General features: G+C 39.8%; 1 protein-coding gene across 11 annotated transcripts in view; it reads right to left on the reverse strand.

Moving 5' to 3' along the window:
* Positions 1–21,048, reverse strand: part of ANKS1B (ankyrin repeat and sterile alpha motif domain containing 1B) — a 1,288,070-nt gene that overhangs the window by 1,131,203 nt on the left and 135,819 nt on the right. The gene's annotated exons all lie outside the window — the stretch shown is intronic.

The following is a 21,048-nucleotide window of genomic DNA, read 5'->3' on the forward strand; positions in this document are numbered from 1 at the left end:
TAGCTGGCCTCCTAAACCTTCTCCTAGGTCCATCTGTGTACTTCCTTGTAAAATAGCAAGAGCTCAAGAGCTCTGCTAAGTCAGTTTAGCAAGAACCTCCACCCCTGAGATCTTATCAGATTCCTCATCCTCCACCATCCCTCAGGTGATACCTGGTCACCATGGCCTGTCTTCAGCTAGAATCCTTCAAAGCTGGTTTAGCCAGAGACCCTCTTACCCATGATTCCTCTCGGTAATTTTACATCCACTGACCCCTGCCCTGTTCCCTGGCTATGAATTTCCACTTGCCCATGCTGTATTTGACACTGACCCCAATCTCTCTCCCCCACTGCAAAATTCCATTGCAGTGGTCCCTATACCTACGGTGATAGTCCTGAATAATGTCTTCCTTACCTTGCTTTAACAAGCATCATTGAATAATTTTCTTTAACGCGTGGGCATTGAAAAGTACATTGTATGTTTTAGGGAGAGATGTGTATTTTTCAAGCTTATTAATTGCATAATTCAAACCATCAATAACTATTTAGTTTGTCTACTTCACTTGCAAATTTTTGGAAATGTTACCATACATAGTACCTCACTGTGATTGAATTATTACCAAATTTTCTTTGTATTTCTAAGTTTGCTTCATGTGTTTTGTTGCTGTAGTTTCTTTTGTTTTGTTTGTATTAAGGCTTTTTTCCCCCAACTTTTAGGTTCAAGGGTACATATACACAATGTGCAGGCTTGTTACACAGGGAAATTTGTTCTTACCTCAATTCTGTCATTTATATTTTTCCAGGAAATAAGTTATTTCCATTTAGGTTTTCTAAGTTATTAACTAGAAATCACATATATTTCTAAATCTGTTGTTATCTTCTATATTTACAGTCCTATCACCATTGTAATTCCTAACGTTCTGTATTATTTTTCTTTCCTTGGTTATCCTAGGTGGGGCTAGCTGCACAGATCATCCCATCACCTAGCTATTAAGCCCAGCATCCATTAGCTATTCTTCATTAGCTATTCCTCTCACCCCCAACCCTCCAACAGGTCCCAGCGTGTGTTGTTCCCTCCATGTGTCCGTGTGATCTCATCATTTGGCTCCCACTTATAAGTGAGAACATGTGGTATTTGATATTCTGTTCCTGCATTACTTTGATGAAGAAAATGGCTTCCAGCTCCATCCATGTCCCTGCAAAGGACAAGATCTCTTTTCTTTTTATGGCTGCATAGTATTCCATAGTGTATATGTACCACATTTTCTTTATCTAGTCTATCATTGATGGGCATTTAGGTTGATTCCGCATCTTTGCTATTGTAAATGGTGCTGCAATGAACATATACATGCATGTATCTTTATAACAGAATAATGTATATTCCTTTAGGTATATACCCAGTGATAGGATTGCTGGGTTGAATGGTATTTCTGTCTCTAGGTCTTTGAGAAATTGCCACGCTGTCTTCCACGATGGTTGAACTAATTTACACCCCTACCAGCAGTGTAAAAGCATTCCTGTTTCTCCATAATCTTGCATTTGTTGTTTTTTTACTTTTTAATAACAGTCATTCTTACTGGTGTGAGATGGTATCTCATTGTGGTTTCGATTTGCATTTCTCTAATGATAGGTGATGTTGAACTTTTTTTAAGTTTCTTGGTCACATTGTATGTCTTATTTTGAACAGTGTCTGTTCACGTCCTTTGCCCACTTCTTAATGGGGTTGTTTTTTTCTTGTAAATTTGTTTTAAGTTCCTTTCAGATGCTGGATATTAGGTGTTTGTCAGAGGGTAGACTGCAAGAATTTTTTCCCATTTTGTAGGTTGTCTGTTCACTCTGATGATAGTTTCTTTTGCTGTGCAGAAGCTTTAATTAGATCCTATTTGTCAATTTTTGCTTTTGTTGCTATTGCTTTTGGCATTTTCATCATGAAATTTTTGTCCATGCCTATGTCCTGAATGATATTGCCTAGGCTATCTTCCAGGGTTTTTATAGTTTTGGGCTCTACATTTAAGTCTTTAATACATCTTGAGTTGATTTTTGTATAAAGTGTAAAGAAGGGGTTCAGTTTCAATTTTCTGCAAATAGCTAGCCAGTTCTCCCAACACCATTTATTAAATAGGGAATCCTTTCCCCATTGCTTTTTTCAGGTTTATTAAAGACCAGATGGTTGTAGGTGTGTGATGTTATTTCTGGGTTCTCTACTCTGTTCCATTGGTCTATGTGTCTCTTTTGGTACCAGTACCATGCTGTATTGGTTACTATAGTCTTGTAGTACAGTTTGATGTCAGGTAGCATGATGCCTCCAGCTTTGTTCTTTTTGCTTAGGATTCTTTTTGCTATTTGGGCTCTTTTTTGGTTCCATATGAAGTTTAAAATAGTTTTTTCTAATTCTATGAAGAATGTCAATGGTAGCTTAATAGCAATGGCATTGAATCTATAAATTGCTTTGGGCAGTATGGCCATTTTCGTATTAATTCTTTCCATGAGCATGAAACATTTTTCCATTTGTTTGTGTCATCTCTGGTTTCTTTGAGCAGGTGTTTGTAGTTCTCTTTAAAGAGGTCCTTCACTTCCCTTGTTAGCTGTATTCCTAGGTATTTTACTCTTTTTGTGGCAATTGTGAATGGGAGTTCATTCATAATTTGGCTCTCGGCTTGCCTCTTACTGCTGTATAGGAATGCTAGCTATTTTTGAACAATGATTTTGTATCCTGAGACTTTGCTGAAGTTGCTTATCAGCTTAAGAAGCTTTTGGGCTGAGATGTGGGGTTTTCTATATATAGGATCATGTCATCTGCAAACAAAGATAGTTTGACTTCCTCTCTTCCTATTTGAATACCCTTTATTTCTTTCTTTTGCCTGATTGACCTGGCCAGAACTCCCAATACTGTGTTAAATAGCAGTGGTGAGAGAGGGCATCTTTGTCTCATGCTGGTTTTCAAGGGGAATGCTTCCAGCTTTTGCTCACTCAGTATAATATTGGCTGTGGGTTTGTCGTATATGGCTCTTATTATTTTGAGGTATGTTCCTTCAATACCTAGTTTACTGAGAGTTTGTAACATGAAGGGATGTTGAATTTTAGCAAAGGCCTTTTCTACATCTATTGAGATAATCATGAGGTTTTTTTTTTCTTTACTTCTGATTATGTAATCACTTACGCTTATTGATTTGTTTATGTTGAGCCAGCCTTGCATCCTAGGGATAAAGCTTACTTGATCGTGGTGGATAAGCTTTTTGATGTGCTGCTGGATTCGGTTTTCTAGTATTTGTTGAGAATTTTTGCATTGATGCTCATTAAGGATGCTGGCCTGAAGTTTTCTTTTCTTGTTGTATCTCTGCCGGGTTTTGGTATCAGGATGATGCTGGCCTCATAGAATGAGGTAGGAAGGAGTCCCTCCTTTTCAACTTTTCGGAATAGTTTCAATAGGAATAGTACCAGCTCTTCTTTGTATCTCTGGTAGAATTCAGATGTGAAACTGTCTGGTCCTGGGTTTTGGTTGGTGGCTATTTATTACTGCTTCAATTTCAGAACAATATTGGTCTATTTATGCTTTTCAGTTAAGCAAAAGAATGGCACATCACCTTTATGAATTAAATTTTTTATTATTTTTTAAATGGACTTTGTTCCATATATTGCTCTTCACCTTCAATTACATTTTGTTATTAATATTACTATCTCTATTCTCCTTTTGTTTAACTTAACTATTAGAGTTTTGCCTATCCACTTATTTTCCTTCTATTTCTGTCATTTTATCTTGGCTTTATCTCTTGATAATGGCCTATAGCTACAGTTTGCTTTTTTGTTTTATAATCTGAGCAGCTTTGTCTTTTAATTCACTAACATGTGTTATTATTCCTGCCGCTAAATTTTATGTAATGTTTTTATTCTCCTTTCCTATTCTTTTCCCTCCTCTTCTCTCTTTTCTGTTTTCTTGATCAAGCATTCTTCATTTCTTTATTCCTTTGTAGTTATTTTCCTTAACATTTTATTCCTAATAGTCCTTTACTTTTTGCAAATACATTAAACCTACATTTCTTATTGATGTCAATAATTATATTGTAATTATGTCCATCTTTAACAAAGTATAACTTGCATCTTTTCCCACTTTTAACCCAAGGATTTTTTATAAACAAGGTAGAATTTTAATGCTATATTGTTATTATTTCCTCTTTTATTTCAGAAATACTTTAATAATTATGTTGCATTTAACAACCATGTTATCAATAATGACTTAGGTTTACTAATTTCATTATTCACCATAGTTTCTTGAATATTTAAAAAGATTATATGAGATATTGGTTGATATTTTGCTGCCTTCAAGTTACCAAAAGGCACAGAATTTACAAACATAGTGCCATGACCACTGAAGTCCTATATACTGGAATATAATTCATCCACTCCAGAGTTGCAGTCTTTAGGAGATATGAAGATATGAGGGATCTTTTGAGAGACACGAAAAAAGGATTAGAACCATGATGGGGTCACATTTTGCAGAATGCAGTCTTTGTATAGACAGGATATCTGTTTTCCTCCCCTCCCATAGGTGTAGAAGAAAAAAACACTCAACTGGGTTTCATTCCCAAAGTTCACAGAAAGAAGAACCAAGAAAAACTTGAAGTGTGTTGCTGGGCTCCAGCGCAATTCTATGAAAGACTGTGTGAGGCTTACCGTACGTACACTCCTTTTGATCCAGATAGCCCTGAAAATCAGTGCATGATTAACATGGCCTTAGTCAAGGCACGGAAGACATCAGGAGAAAATTGCAGTATCAGGCTGGGTTTGCGGGTATGAATACCTCACAGTTACTGGAAATAGCCAACCAAGTGTTCGTGAATAGAGATGCAACAAGCCACAGAGAAAGCTGTAAGGAAGGTGAACGCCTAGGCAAAATGCCGACTGACTGGCCACGGTCATTAGGGGAATTCCCCCAAAAGGAGAGGGAAAGAGGGGTTCCAAGAAGAATACCCAGTCTAGTCGCCCATGCTGGCAATGTAACCAATGCGCCTATTGTAAGGAAATAGGACATTGGAAAGATAAGTGTCCCCAGCTGAAGGAAAAGCAAGGTGATTCGGAACAAAAGACCTCAGATAAAGATGAGGGAGCTTTGTTCAATCTGGCTGAAGGGCTATTGGACTGAAGGGGAGTGGGCTCAAGTGCCCCAAGGAGCCCACAGTCAGGATTACAATTGGGGGAAAAGACATTAAGTTTTTGGTTGATACTAGTGCTGAACATTCAGTAGTGACCACCCCGGTCTCCCCCTTGTCCAAAAAAACCTTGATATAATCAGAGCAACAGGAGTTTCCACTAAGCAGGCTTTCTGTCTACCACAGACCTGCTTGGTGGGGGACATGAGATAGTTCACCAGTTTTTGTACATGCCTGACTGTCCCATGCCCTTGCTGGAAAGAGACTTGCTTAGCAAGCTGACAGCCACAATCTCCTTTACAAAACAAGGCTCTTTACAGCTACAGTTAACTGGGAACAGGAGTTATCATGGCCCTTATGGTCCCCCAGGAAGAAAAATGGAGACTTTTTCTTACCAAGTCAGGCCAAGAGATAAAACTAGCTCTAGCTAAGCAATGGCCTCAAGTATGGGCAGATAATAATCCTCCAGGACTGGCGGTCAGCCAAGCCCCCGTACTCATAGAAGTTAAGCCTTGGGCCCAACCAATTATACAAAAGCAGTATCCGATTCCCAGAGAAGCTTTCAAAGGAATCCAGGTTCATCACAGGCGCTTGAAAGCCTATGGAATTATAGTTCCTTGCCAGTCTCCATGGAACACCCCTCTCCTGCCTGTCCCTAACCAAGGACCAAGGACTACCAGCCAGTACAGGACTTGCGCTTGGTCAACCAAGCTACAGTGACTCGGCACCAACAGTTCCTAACCCTTACACATTGTTAGGGCTGCTCCCGGCTAAGGACAGCTGGTTTACCTGTCTGGACTTAAAAGATGCCTTCTTTAGCATCAGACTAGCTTCTGAGAGCCAGAAGGTGTTTGCCTTTCAGTGGGAAGATCCAGAGTCAGGTGTCACTACTCAGTACACTTAGACCCGGCTTACCTAAGGGTTCAAGAACCCCCCTATTATCTTCGGGGAGGCCCTGGCTCGAGACCTGCAAAAGTTTCCTGCTAAAGACCTAGGCTGCATCTTGCTCCTGTATGTGGACGATCTTCTGCTGGGACACTCCATGGCAGTTGGGTGCGCAAAAGGGACAGATGCCCTGCTTCTGCACCTGGAGGACTGTGGGTATAAGGTGTCCAAGAAGAAAGCTCAGATCTGCGGACAGCAGGTACACTACCTGGGATTCACTATTCGGAAAGGGGAGCGCAGCCTGGGGTCAGAAAGAAAGCAGGTCATCTGCAGCCTACCAGAACCTAGAACCAGAAGGCAAGTAAGGGAATTCCTAGGAGCTGTGGGGTTCTGCAGATTATGGATTCCCAACTTTGCAGTACTAGCCAAACCTTTGTATGGGGTTACGAAGAGGGACAACCGGGAGCCTTTTGAATGAGGGCCTCTACAACAGCAAGCCTTTTGTAAGTTAAAGGAAAAACTTATGTCAGACCCAGTCCTAGGACTATCAGATTTGACAAAGCCCTCTACACTCTATGTGTCAAAAAGATAAAAAATGGCAGTTGGAGTTTTAACCCAGACTGTGGGGCCCTGACCAAAGCCAGTGGTCTATCTCTCAAAACAACTAGATGGGGTTTCCAAAAGCTGGCCACCATGTCTAATGGCCCTGGCAGCAACAGCCCTGTTAGCACAAGAAGCAGATAAACTAACGCTTGGGCAAAACCTGAATATAAAAGCCCCCCTTGCTATGGTAACTTTGATGAATACCAAAGGACATCATTGGCTAACAAATGCTAGATTAACCAAGTACCAAATCTTGCTATGTGAAAAACCCCATATAACTACTGAAGTCTGTAACACCCTAAATCCCGCCACCCTGCTCCCAGTATCAGAAAGGCTGGTCAAGCATAACTGTGTAGAGGCATTGGACTCAGTCTATTCTAGCAGACCTGACCTTCAGGACCAGCCACGGGCATCAGTAGACTGGGAGTTATATGTGGACAGGAGTAACTTCATCAACCCACAAGGAGAAAGATGTGCAGGATATGCGGTGGTAACTTTGGATGCTGTCATTGAAGCCAAACCACTGCCACAGGGCACTTCAGCCCAGAAGGCTGAGCTCATTGCTTTAACTCGGACTCTAGAACTCAGTGAAGGTAAGACTGTAAACATCTACACTGACTCTCGAGATGTCTTTATAACCCTCCAAGTGCATGGAGCATTATATAAGGAAAAGGGCCTGTTAAACTCTGGGGAAAAGAACATAAAATATCAACAAGAAATTCTACAATTATTAGAGGCAGTGTGGAAACCTCAGAAGGTGGCAGTCATGCACTGCAGGGGACACCAGCGAGCCTCCACCTCAGTGGCCTTAGGAAACTCTCGAGCTCATTCAGAAGCTCAAAAAGTAGTATCTACCCCTTACCAGGCACTGGTAGCAATCCCCTTACTCCCTCAAACACCTGACCCTGTACCTACCTATTCTAAGGGAAAAAAAGACTTCTTCCACACAGAAGGGGGGCAAGTAATAAAAGGAGGATGGATCAGACTGCCAGATGGGAGGGTAGCTGTGCCGCAGTTGCTGGGAGCCACAACCGTATTGGTCATGCACGAAACCACTCATCTAGGTCAAGAATCACTTGAAAAATGGTTAGGCCGGTACTTCTACGTCTCACACTTGCCAACCCTTGCCAAGCAGCAGCATAACGGTGCGTTACTTGCCGATGGCACAATAAGAGGCAAGGCCCCACTGTTCCGCCCGGCATACAAGCTTATGGAGCGGCTCCTTTTGAGGATCTTCAGGTGGATTTCACAGAAATGCCGAAATGTGGAGGTAACAAGTATTTGCTGGTTCTTGGTTCTTGTGTGTACTTACTCTGGATGGGTGGAGTCTTATCCAACACGAACTGAAAAGGCCTACGAGGTAACCCATGTGCTTCTCTGAGATCTTATTCCTAGGTTTGGACTGCCCTACGAATTGGCTCAGATAACGGGCTGGCGTTTTTGGCTGACTTGGTACAGAAGACAGCAAAGGCATTAGGAATCACTTGGAAGCTACATGCCGCCTACCGACCTCAGAGTTCCGGAAAGGTGAAGCGAATGAATCGGACTATCAAAAATAGTTTAGGGAAAGTATGTCAGAAAACAGGATTAAAGTGGATACAGGCCCTTCCTATGGTATTGTTTAAAATTAGAGGCACTCCTTCTAAGAAAACAGGATATTTGAAATACTGTATCATAGGCCTCCTCCTATACTACGGGAGCTTCCAGGCAATCCCCGAGAGTTAGGTGAAATTGAATTAAAGCTACAGCTACAGGCTTTAGGAAAAATTACACATACAATTTCAACTTGGGTAAATGAGAGGAGTCCCATCAGCTTATTCTCCCCAGTTCACCCTTTCTCTCCAGGTGATCGCGTGTGGATCAAGGACTGGAACGTAGTCCCCTTGTGGCCACGGTGGAAAGGACCTCAGACCGTCATCCTGACCACCCCCACGGCTGTAAAGGTAGAAGGAATCCCAGTCTGGATCCACCACAGCCGTGTGAAACCTGCAGCCGCTGAAACCTGGGAGGCAAAACCGAGCCTGGACAACCCCTGCAAAGTGACTCTGAGGAGGACCACAAGCCCTGCTCCAGTCACACCCGGAAGCTGACTGGTCTACGCACAGCCGAAGCATGAGGAGAATCATCATGGGACTCATTTTCCCTTTAATTTGGACTCGTATAGTAAAAACTTTCACTGATTTTCCCCACATGGAGGGCTGTTCTCAGTGTATACATCAGGTTACTGAGGTAGGGCAACAAGTTAAAACAATCTTTCTGTTCTATAGTTACTATGAATGTCTAGGAACTTTAAAAGTAATATGTTTAAATAATGACACTCAGTACAAAGTATGTAGCCGAGGAAACAACTGGCCAGATGTGTGTTATGACCCCTCTGAGCCTCCCATGTCCACAGTTTTTGAAATAAGATTAAGGACTGAAGACTGGTGGGGACTCATAAATGATACAAGTAAAGTATTAGCCAGAAAAGAAGAAAAACGGGTGCCCAAACACATAATCTTGAAATTTGATGCCTGTGCTGTCATTAATAGCAATAAGTTAGGAAGGGGATGTGGCTCTTTTAGTTGGGAAAAAGGCTATATGACCAAAAATCAGTACATTTGTCATGAATTAGGACTGTGTGGAAATGAATGTGCATACTGGTCCTGTGTCATTTGGGCCACTTGGATAAAAAATGAAAAGGATCTAGTCCACCTTCAGAAAGGAAAAAATGGCCCTTCCTGTACTAAGGGACAATGTAACCCCTTAGAGCTAGTAATAATCAATCCCCTTGATCCTTGCTGGAAAAAAGGGGAGCATGTGACCGTAGGAATTGACGGGGCTGAACTGGATCCTCGAGTAAACATCTTGGTTTGAGGAGACGTTTACAAACACTCTCCTGAGCCAGTGTTTCAAACTTTCTATGATGAACTAAATGTGCCAGTACCAGAAATTCCAGGAAAAACAAGAAATTTGTTTTTGCAATTAGCCAAGCAAGTAGCCCAGTCTCTCAATGTCATTTCACGTTATGTATGTGGAGGAACTGTAATAGGAGATCAATGGCCATGGGAAGCCCAAGAGTTAGTACCTACAGACCCAGTTCCTGATGAATTTCTGGCTCAAAAGAATCACCCTGATAATTTCTGGGTCCTAAAAGCCTCAATTGTTGGACAATATTGCATAGCTAGAGAAGGAAAAGAATTCACTCACCCCGTAGGATGACTTAGTTGTCTGGGACAGAAACTGTATAATGGTATCACAAAAACAGTCACTTGGTGGAGTTTAAATCACACAGAGAGGAATCCATTTAGTAAATTCCCAAAGTCGAAAACTGTGTGGACCCACCTGGAGTCCCACCGGGACTGTACAGCCCCCACTGGATTGAAGTGGATACGTGGGCATGCAGCTTACGCCAAATTACCCGAACAGTGGGCAGGTAGTTGTGTTATTGGCACTATTAAACCATCTTTCTTCCTACTGCCTATAAAAACAGGCAAACTCCTGGGCTTCCCTGTCTATGCTTCCCGTGAAAAGAGAAGCATAGCTATAGGAAACTGGAAAGATGATGAATGGCCCCATGAGAGAATCATACAATATTATGGGCCTGCTACTTGGGCACAAGACAGCTCGTGGGGATACCGGACCCCCTTTTACATAATCAACCGAGTCATACAGTTACAAGCTGCCTTAGAAATAATCACTAATAAAACCGGCAGAGCCTTGACTATTCTGGCCTGGCAAGAAACTCAGATGAGAAATGCCATCTGTCAGAATAGATTGGCTCTTGACTACTTGCTAGCAGCTGAAGGAGGGGTCTGTGGGAAAATTAACCTTGCTAATTGCTGTCTACATACAGATGATCAAGGGCAAGTGGTTGAAGACATAGCTAAAGATATGACAAAACTGGCACATGTGTCCATGCAAGTGTGGCATGGATTTGATCCTGTGGCCATGTTTGGAAAATGGTTCCCAGCACCAGGAGGATTTAAAACTCTTATAATAGGAGTTATAATAGTAATAGGAACCTGCTTACTGCTCCCTTATTTGCTACCTGTACTTCTTCAAATGATAAAAAGCTTCATCGCTACCTTAGTTCACCAAAATGCTTCAGCACAAGTGTACTATATGAATCACTATCGATCTGTCTTGCAAGAAGACATGGGTAGTGAGAATGAAAGTGAGAACTCCCACTATTGAGTGAGATTCTCAAAGTTGGGGGATAAGGGAGGAGACCACCCCTCATATTGTCTTATGCCCAGTTTCTGCCTCCAAAGAAAGAAGAAGTAAAACCTAAAAGGCAGAAATGAAATCCACAAGCAGACAGCCCGGTGCCACACCCTGGGCCTGGTAGTTAAAGATCGACCCCTGACCTAATCAGTTATGTTCTCTAAAGATTACAGACATTGCATGAAAAGCACTGTGAAAATCCCTGTCCTGTTTTGTAACGTTCTAATTACCGGTACATGCAGCCCCTAGTCACGTACATCCTGCTTGCTCAATCGATCACGACCCTCTCAGGCAGACCCCCTTATGAGTTGTGAGCCCTTAAAAGGGACAGGAATTGCTCACTTGGGGAGCTCGGTTGTTGGAGACGTGAGTCTTGAGGAAGCTCCTGGCTGAATAAAGACCCTCCTTCTTTAACTCGGTGTCTGAGGGGTTGTCCTGCTGCACTGTAAACTTATGATTTATATACCTCTCTGTGGGTTTATTTAAACAAAATGACAGCGACTAAGTCTTAATAGCTGGAATGTGACTGTTTTAATAACAGAAAGTGAAAAATTATAGAATTAGATTTAGATGTCATTAGGGAGCATGTTATTCCGCAGGAATGGAGATTTCATTAGATAACAGTGGTAACCGAAATTGGAAAAATACAATTGTTTTATGTTTATTCCTTATGATCTAAGAATTTTCAGTCATTTCAGTTATATTTATCTTTCCTTTTCTTGAAATTGATGGGATTCAAAACATGCTACCCCAAAATATGGCATCTTGGCATTTGAGAAAACAGCAGAAGCAAGAAAGTCTCTCTCTCTCTCTCTCTCTCACCTACTCTCCCCTTTCTTCCCTGAAGCAGGCCACAAAGCCTACCTGGCTGACCTTATTATTTAGCTATTATTTATTTTCATAAACTCTTTTCTCTTACATTTAATCTCTTAGTAACTTGAAAGTTCCATCCTCTTGCTATAGTCTTTATTTTATACATATAGCTGCAAAGTAAACTGAATTCTCTATCATCTAAACCAATTTCCAATGCACAAAACACATCAATAATTCTACGTTTTTAACAAATATGTGATAGCTATTTTTGTCTTCCATTTTTATCCCTACAAACTAGTTAGATGCATTTTATAATCCCAAGCAGAAATACCCCAATTATGTTAAGTGACTCAAGGGATAGAGTTAATTTTGTATGAAAAGACTAAATTTGCTTGATTGCTCTTTTTTAGTGAAGACTATGTTAATGTCAAGTTTAGGATTGATAGTTTTCTTTGTTTTTGACAAAGACATAAGGGAAAATTCTTCTCAGCTAGTTCAGTATACTCTAAATCAGCCACAAATATAAATCCTAACTCAAGTTTCTCACAAGTAGAAGAAATCAGAAGAATATAATAAAAATCAAATAATTCATATAACGAAAATGAAAGGTACGAGAGAAATTCAATAACATGCTCTTTCTATTTTCTTTTTGTTTGACTTACCATAAAAACCTGCACTAATGGGAGACATCTGTTTTTAATTCTAAGCATAAGTTTTAGATCTCCATAACATGAAAATGACCACAGATTCTGAATGAGTAGCTACTCTCCACGTGCATATTTCCAAGCTCTAAAACCTCAGTGCTAGAGCTAAACTGAGTCGTTGTTGCTATTGTTTTATTCAGACCACTTGAAATCCTGAAAATCATCAAAATGCAGAAAATCACTATGTTGATTAGGTTTCCTTTGGCGGGAATACTTAAAACAATTTAAGAAAACTCCTAACCAGAACATGTTCAGAGAATTATTAAAATTTTTATTCAGAAGTTTAGATGCCATTTTCTGCCTCATACTCCCTCACCCGCTTCAGTTCAACTCTTCCTAATTAAGTTTTCTGGCCTTGCCCTACACCTGATCATCATGATAAAACTAGGATATAAGCATTAATACTTACTAAAGCATTACAAGTATTAAAATATGTCTACTATTCCATTTCATGGATCTACTTCTACTAATGAAGGAGGAGATACTAAAAATCTAAATAAGAAATTGCTTTTAACCTTGAAAATTTAGAACATTACATTATGATATCCTTGAGTTATTTGAGAAAAAATATTATTTAGTAAACTTGAAGGAGTGAAATTTTTTTCTAAAGGTGTCACAAAGAAGCAAGTAATATTGGTAATAACAATTTTAATAACGTACTACTCTTATAATGAAAGATGATGTTGGCAACCCAAGCAAGCTAATGGGCATATGTTTCAAACTGGGGTAATACTTCACTATCAGTCATAGGAACAAAAAGTCTTTTGCAAAACTATGTGACAAAATTATGCAGTATGTATCAAAGAATATTGTGGTGGTTTTCAAACTCTGTTATTCAGAACCCTTCAGAGATTTGGGGTAAAGCAGAGTCACATTTTGAGGTGTTCTGCTTCATTCAGATTGATATCTGCATTCAGTTATGCATACAATAAATATTTATTAAGCTTTCTATTACACGCATGCACTGTGGTTGACTAGCACTTTCTGGTATCACACCTGTAATATGATAGAAATAGTCCCTGCTCTCAGAAAGCTCAGTCTAGCTAAGAATACACACATCAAGCAAATAATGGTAAAAGTAATTAATTAATTAAAGGTCATAGGTACAAACACAAAAGAAACATGTATAGAGTGCTATAAAAGAAGTCTTTGGTAAGTTTCATTCACCTTACGGGTTTCCTCATAAGATTTTAGCTGAATAAAGGGTACATGCTCCCAAGTGACCAAAATAATGTAAGCTAACCTGGCACTTATGGTATTAATTACCAAATCTAAGCTCTGATGCCCTATTTTATTGTGTCACTTTGATTCAAAAGAACCATACATTCAAACATTAAAGTATCTTAAGAATCTCTGTGTACCAGATACTATATTAGAAGCCTTAGGGCTATAAAGATACATTCACTTAAGAAAATAGTTCGGCCGGGCGCGGTGGCTCAAGCCTGTAATCCCAGCACTTTGGGAGGCCGAGACGGGCGGATCACGAGGTCAGGAGATCGAGACCATCCTGGCTAACACGGTGAAACCCCGTCTCTACTAAAAATACAAAAAACTAGCCAGGCGAGGTGGCGGGCGCCTGTAGTCCCAGCTACTCCGGAGGCTGAGGCAGGAGAATGGCGTAAACCCGGGAGGCGGAGCTTGCAGTGAGCTGAGATCCGGCCACTGCACTCCAGCCCGGGCTACAGAGCAAGACTCCGTCTCAAAAAAAAAAAAAAAAGAAAGAAAGAAAATAGTTCAAAATATTAGATTGAATATGCACTATGCTAGGCACTGGGGATTAATGTTTCCATGTAATAATTCGTTTCCAGCATTTCTCAGAAAATTTATGTTTTTCCAAATCCCAAGAAAAATCAGTGAAGAAATAGAGAAAACCAGGAGAAAAAATGGTGGACAGGAGGTAGGACTAACTTGCAGCTCCCACTCAGACGTACAGAGCAGCGTGTGGAGACTCATACTGTGAACTTTTGCTCCAAGAACTACCATAGGAACATATTAGGAAAGCCAATGGAATGCACAGACCCTTTGAAGGAGGTGGTTTGCCACTGCAGGCTCTGGGACTGCAGAGGAACTGTAAGTCTACTTGCTTTCTCAGCTGGGAGGCTTGTAGCCTGAGGCAAGTTCTCCACTCTGCTCAACGGCTGCCTGAAAATAAACTCGGTGCTATTTGGGGGGGCACAGTGTGAGTGAGACTGGCCTTTCAGGCTGTGAGTTGCGGGGGAGGCCTGTGGCTGCCAGCCTTCCTCCACTTCCCTGGCAACCTGTGTGAGCAGCAGAGGCAGCCATAATCCCCCTGGGAACATAACTCCATTGGCCTGGGAACCAAACTCCCATCCCCCACAGTAGCCACAGCAAGCCATGCCCAAGGAGTCTGAGCTCATACACGCCACTGCCCCAACCTGATGGTCTTTCTCTACCCATGCTGGTAGCTAAAAAAAAGGACATAATCTCTTAGGAGCTCTATGGCCCCACTCACTCCCAGACCCTAGAGCAAGCTTGTATCCTACCTATACTACTGCAGCTGAAGAGCTCTTGAAAGCGCCACCTCCTGGCTTTTGGAGGACAACCAACACAAAACCAGTGCACTTAACAAAAATACAACCAAGGACCCCCACAGAGTCCACTTCACTCCCCTGCTACACCCACCAGAGCAGGTGCCGGTATTCACAGCTAAGAGACTTGAAGACAGATCACATCACATGACTCTTCGTAGACACTCCCCAGTAGCAGCCCAGAGCCTGGTAGCTCTGCTAGGAGACTAGATCCAAAAGAGAAATAACAATCACTGCAGTTTGGCTCTCAGGAATCCTCATCACTAGGGGAAGGGGGAGAGCACCACATCAAGGGAGCACCCTGTGGGACAAAAAAATCTGAACAGCAGCCCCTGAGTCCCAGATCCTCCCTCTGACATAGCCTACCCAGAAAAACAATTCTGGTAATATGGCAAAGCAAAGTTCTTTAACACCCCCAAAAGATCACACTAGCTCACCAGCAATGGATCCAAACCAAGAATAAATCTCTGAAATGCCAGAAAAAGATTTCAGAAGGTCAATTATTAAGCTAATTAAGGAGGCACCAGAGAAAGATGATGTCCAACTAAAACAAATTTTAAAAAGATACAGGATATGAATGGGAAAATCTCCAATAAAATAAATAGCATAAACAAAAAACAGTCAAAAACTTCTGAAAATGAAGGACACGCTTACAGAAATGCAAAATGCACTGGAAAGAATCAGCAACAGAATTGACCAAGTAGAAAAAAACTTCAGAGCTCAAAGACAATTTTTGTTTGTTTGTTTGTTTTTGAGATGGAGTCTTGCTCTGTCCCCATGCTGGAGTGCAGTGGTGTGATCTCAGCTCACTGCAGGATCCGCCTCCCAGGTTCACACCATTCTCCTGACTCAGCCTCTGGAGTAGCCACCACCACGCCCGGTTAATTTTTTTCTCCTGACCTCATGATCCGCCCATCTTGGTCTCCCAGAGTGCTGGGATTACAGGCATGAGTCACCGTGCCTGACCAAGACAAGGCTTTTGAATTAACACAATCCAACAAAGACAGAGAGAAAAGAATTTTTAAAAAGGAACAAAGCCTCCAGTAATTTTGGGATTATGTTACCAAACCTATGAATAATTGGTGTTCCCAAGGAAGAAGAGAAATCTAAAAGTCTGGAAAACATATTTGATAGAATAATTGAGAAAAATTTCCCCAGCCTTTCTAGAGATCTAGACATCTAAATACAGGAAGCTCAAAGAACACCTGGGAAATTCATCACAAAAAGATCATCACATAGGTATATAGTCATCAGGTTATCTAAAGTCAAGACAAAGAAAAGAATCTTAAGCGCTGTGAGGCAAAAGCATCAGGTAATCTATAAAGGAAAACCTATCAGATTAACAGTAGATTTCTCAGTAGAAACCCTATAAGCTAGAAGAGACTGGGGTTCTATCTTTAGCCTCCTTAATCAAAACAATTAACAGCCAAGAATTTTGCATCCAGCAAAAGTAAGCTTCATAAATGACAGAAAGATACAATCCCTTTCAGAAAAACAAATACTAAAAGAAGTGCTCAAAGGAGCTCTAAATCTTGAAACAAATCCTCAAAATACACCAAAACAGAATCTCCTTAAAGCATAAATCTCACAGGACCTATAAAACAATAATACAATTGAAAAAAAAAAAAACCCAGGTATTCAGGCAACAAATAGCATGATGAATAAAACAGTACCTCACATCTCGATACTAACATTGAATGTAAATGGCCTAAATATTCCACATAAAAGATACAGAATTTCAGAATGGATAAGAAGTCAACAATAAAGTATCTGCTGTCTTCAAGAGACTCACTTGACACATAAGGACTCACATAAACTTAAGGTAAAGGGGTAGAAAAAGATATTCCATGCAAATGGACACCAAAAGTGAGCAGGAGTAACTAATATATATTCTTATATTCGATATATATTCTTATATTGCAACAGCAGTTAAAAAAAAACACACAAAAAGGGACATTATATATTGACAAAAGAACTAGTCCAACAGGAAAACATCACAATCCAAAATTTATACACATCTAACACTGGAGATCCCAAATTTATGAAACCATTACGACGAGACCTAAGAAATGAGGTAGACAGCAAGTCAATAATAGTGGCAGACTTCGAAGTACTCCACTGACAGCACTAGACAAACCATTAAGACAAAAAGTCAACAAATAAACAATGGACTTAAACTATACCCTACAACAAACAGACTTAACAGATATTTACAGAACATTCTATGCAACAACTGCAAAATATACATTCTATTCATCAGCACATGGAACATTCTCCAAGACAGGCCATATGATAGACCACAAAACAAGTCTCAACAAATTTAAGAAAACTGAAATTATAGCAAGTACTCTCTGAAACCACAGTGAAATAAAATTGAAAATCAACTCCAAAAGGAACCCTCAAAACCATGCAAATACATGGAAATTAAATAACCTGCTCCTGAACGATCACTGTGTCAATAATGAAATCAAGATGGAAATTTAACAGTTCTTTGAACTGAATGATAACAGTGACACAACCTATCAAAACCTCTGAGATACAGCAAAGGCAGTGTTAAGAGGAAAGTTCATAGCATTAAATGCCTACATCAGAAAGTCTGAAGGAGCACAAATAGACAATCTAAGGTCATACCTTAAGGAGCTAGAGAAACGAGAACCAACCAAACCAAACCTAGCAGAAGAAAGGAAATAACCAAGGTCAGAGCAGAACTAAATGAAATGGAAACAAAACAAAACAAAAAATATAAAACATAAATGAGACAAAAAGCTGGTTCTTTGAAAAGATAAATAAAATTAATAGACCATTAGCAAGATTAATCAAGAAGAGAGAAGATCCAAATAAGCTCAATTAGAAATGAAATGGGAGATATTACAACTGATACCACAGAAATAAAAAAGATCATTCAAGGCTACTATGAACACCTTCATGCATATAAACTAGAACACCTAGCGGACATGGATAAATTCCTGGAAATATACAGCCCTCCTAGATTAAACCAAGAAGAAGTAGAAACTCTGAAGAAACCATTAACAAGCAGTGAGATTGAAATGCAAATTAAAAAGTTACCAAAAAAAAAAGTCCAGGACCAATCAGACATTCAAAGAATTGGTATCAATACTACTGACATTATTCCAAAAGAGAGAAAAAGAGGGAATCCTCCCTAAATCATTCTATGAAGCCAGTATCACCCTAACACCAAAACCAGAAAAGGACATAACAAAAAAAGAAAACTACAGACCAATAACCCTGATGAATATAGATGCAAAAATCTGTAACAAAATACTAACAAACTAAATCCAAAAGCATATCAAAAAGATAATCCACCATAATCAAGTGGGTTTCATACGAGGGATGCAGGGATGGTTTAACATACACAAGTAAAGAAATGTGACACAACACATAAACAGAATTAAAAACAAAAATCACATGATCATCTCAATAGACACAGAAAAAGCATGTGATGAATTCCAACATCACTTTATGATTGAAACCCTCAGCAAAATTGGCATAAAAGGGACATACCTCAAAGTAACGAAAGCCATCTATGACAAACCACAACCAACATTATACTGAATAGGAAAAAGTTGAAGGCATTCCTGTTAAGAACTGGAACACAACAAGGATGCCCACTCTCAACACTTCTATTTAACATAGTATTGGAAGTCATAGCCAGAGCAATCAGATAAGAGAAAGAAATAAAGGGGATCCAAATTGGTAAAGAGGAAGTCAAACTGTCACTGTTTGCTGATGACATGATTGTATACCTAGAAAACCTTAAGACTCATCCAGAAAGCTCCTAGAACTGGTAAATGAATACAGCAAAGTTTCTGGATACAAAATTAATGTACACAAGTCAGTAGCCCTGCTATACACCAACAGTTTCCAAGCTCAGAATCAAATCAAGAACTCAACGCCTTTTACAATAGCTGCCAAAAAAAAATAAAATAAAAATAGTTAGGAATATATCTAACCAAGGAGGTGAAAGACCTCTACAAGGAAAACTACAAAACACTGCTGAAAGAAATCATAGACAACACAAACAAATGGAAACACATCCCATGGTCATGGTTGGGTAGAATCAATAGTGTGAAAATGACCATACGGCCAATAGCAGTCTACAAATTCAATGCAATTCCCATCAAAATACCACCATCAGTCTTCATGGAACTAAACGAAAATCTTAAAATTCATGTGGAACCAAAAAAGAACCCACATAACCAAAGCAGGACTAAGCAAAAAGAACATATCTGGAGGCATCACATTACCCAACCTTAAACTATACTAAAAGGCAATAGTCACCAAAACAGCATGGTACTGGTATATAAATAGGCATATAAGTCAATGGAACAGAATAGAGAGCCCAGAAATAAATCCAAATACTTACAGCCAACTGATCTTCAACAAATCAAACCAAAACATAAATAGGGGAAAGGACATCTTATTCAACAAATGGTGCCAAGATAATTGGCTAGCCACATGTAGGAGAATGAAACTGGATCCTCGTCTCTCACCTTATACAAAAATAAGCTCAAGATGGATCAAAGACTTATATCTAACATCTGAAACCATAAAAATTTTAGGAGACACATTGGAAAAACCCTTGTAGACATTGGCATAGGCAAAGCCTTCGTGACCAAGAACCCAAAAGCAAGCACAACAAAACAAATATAGATAGATGGGACTTAATTAAACCAAAAAGCTTCTGCACAGCAAAAGAAATAATCAACAGAGAAAAGTGACAACCCACAGAGTGGGAGACAGTCTTCACAATCTATACATCCAACAAAGGACTAATATCCAAAATTTACAAGGAACTCAAGCAAATCAGCAAGAAAAAAACAAAGAATCCCATCAAAAAGTGGGCTGAGGACATAAACAGACAATTCTCAAAAGAAGATATACACATGGCCAACAAACATATGAAAAAATGTTCAACATCACTAATGACCAGGGAAATACAAATCAAAACCACAATGCAATACCACCTTACTCCTGCAAGAATGGCCATAATCAAAACATCAAAAAAATAATAGATGGTGGTATGGATGTGGTGAAAAGGGAACACTTTTACACTGTTGGTGGGAATGTAAACTAGTACAACCATCATGGAAAACAGTATGAAGATTCCTTAAAGAACTAAAAGTAGCTCCACCATTTGATCCAGCAGTTCCAGTCCTGGGTATCTACCCAGAGGAAAAGAAGTCATTATACAAAAAAGATACTTGCACACTGATGTTTATAGCAGTGCAATTTGCAGTTGAAAAAAAATATGGAATCAGCCCAAATGCCCATCAGTCAACGAGTGGATAAAGAAAATATGGTAAATATATATACCATGGAATATTACTCAGCTATAAAAAGGAACAAAATAATGGCATTCGCAGCAACTTGAATGGAGTTGGAGACCATTATTTTAAGTGAAGTAACTCAGGAATGAAAAACCAGACAGCATATGTTCTCATTCATAAGTGGGAGCTAAGCTATGAGGAAACAAAGACCTAAGAATGATACAATGGACTTTGGGAACTCGGGGAAAGGGTGGGAGGTGGGAGAGGGATATAAGACTACACACTTGGTACAGTGTACACTGCTCCAGTGGTGGGTGCACCAAAATCTCAGAAATCACCACTGAAGAACTTATTCATGGACATAAATAAATAAATAGGGAAAACCAGAACCAGGAAAAGTACTATAATTCTCTTGTGAGGATTGAAGCTTAATAACATTGAGACATTACTGGTTCAAAGGAATATACTGATGTCAAGTTGAAAGCAAGAGCAGAAAATACTGACACACGGAGTAGAACACTGAGGTTCTAGTAACCAAGGAAGGTGAAAATAGGAGAGAAGTTGTCACATTTAATCAGTTAGTCTTCTTGTGGCTGTTGCAGTTACATGTGAGTATTCATGGCATTGCACACTGCTAACAGTGAAGAACTCTTGCAAGTAAAATAAACATTAACAAGTTTACACGCATAATATACTTTATGCAAATCCACTGAGTGGTGTTCCAAGAAATGACAAGTTTGGGAAGCAAAGTAAGCCCTTACATTGACAAGTTTGACATATAATTCTTTGAGGTACTGCTAGCTTTGCTAGGAGATCTGAATGTTATGTAATTCAAATACTACCCAATCACTTTTGACTGGTGTTTTCTAGTGTCT

This window comes from Macaca fascicularis, chromosome 11 (genome assembly GCF_037993035.2).
Source record: "Macaca fascicularis isolate 582-1 chromosome 11, T2T-MFA8v1.1".
Lineage (NCBI taxonomy): Eukaryota > Metazoa > Chordata > Mammalia > Primates > Cercopithecidae > Macaca > Macaca fascicularis.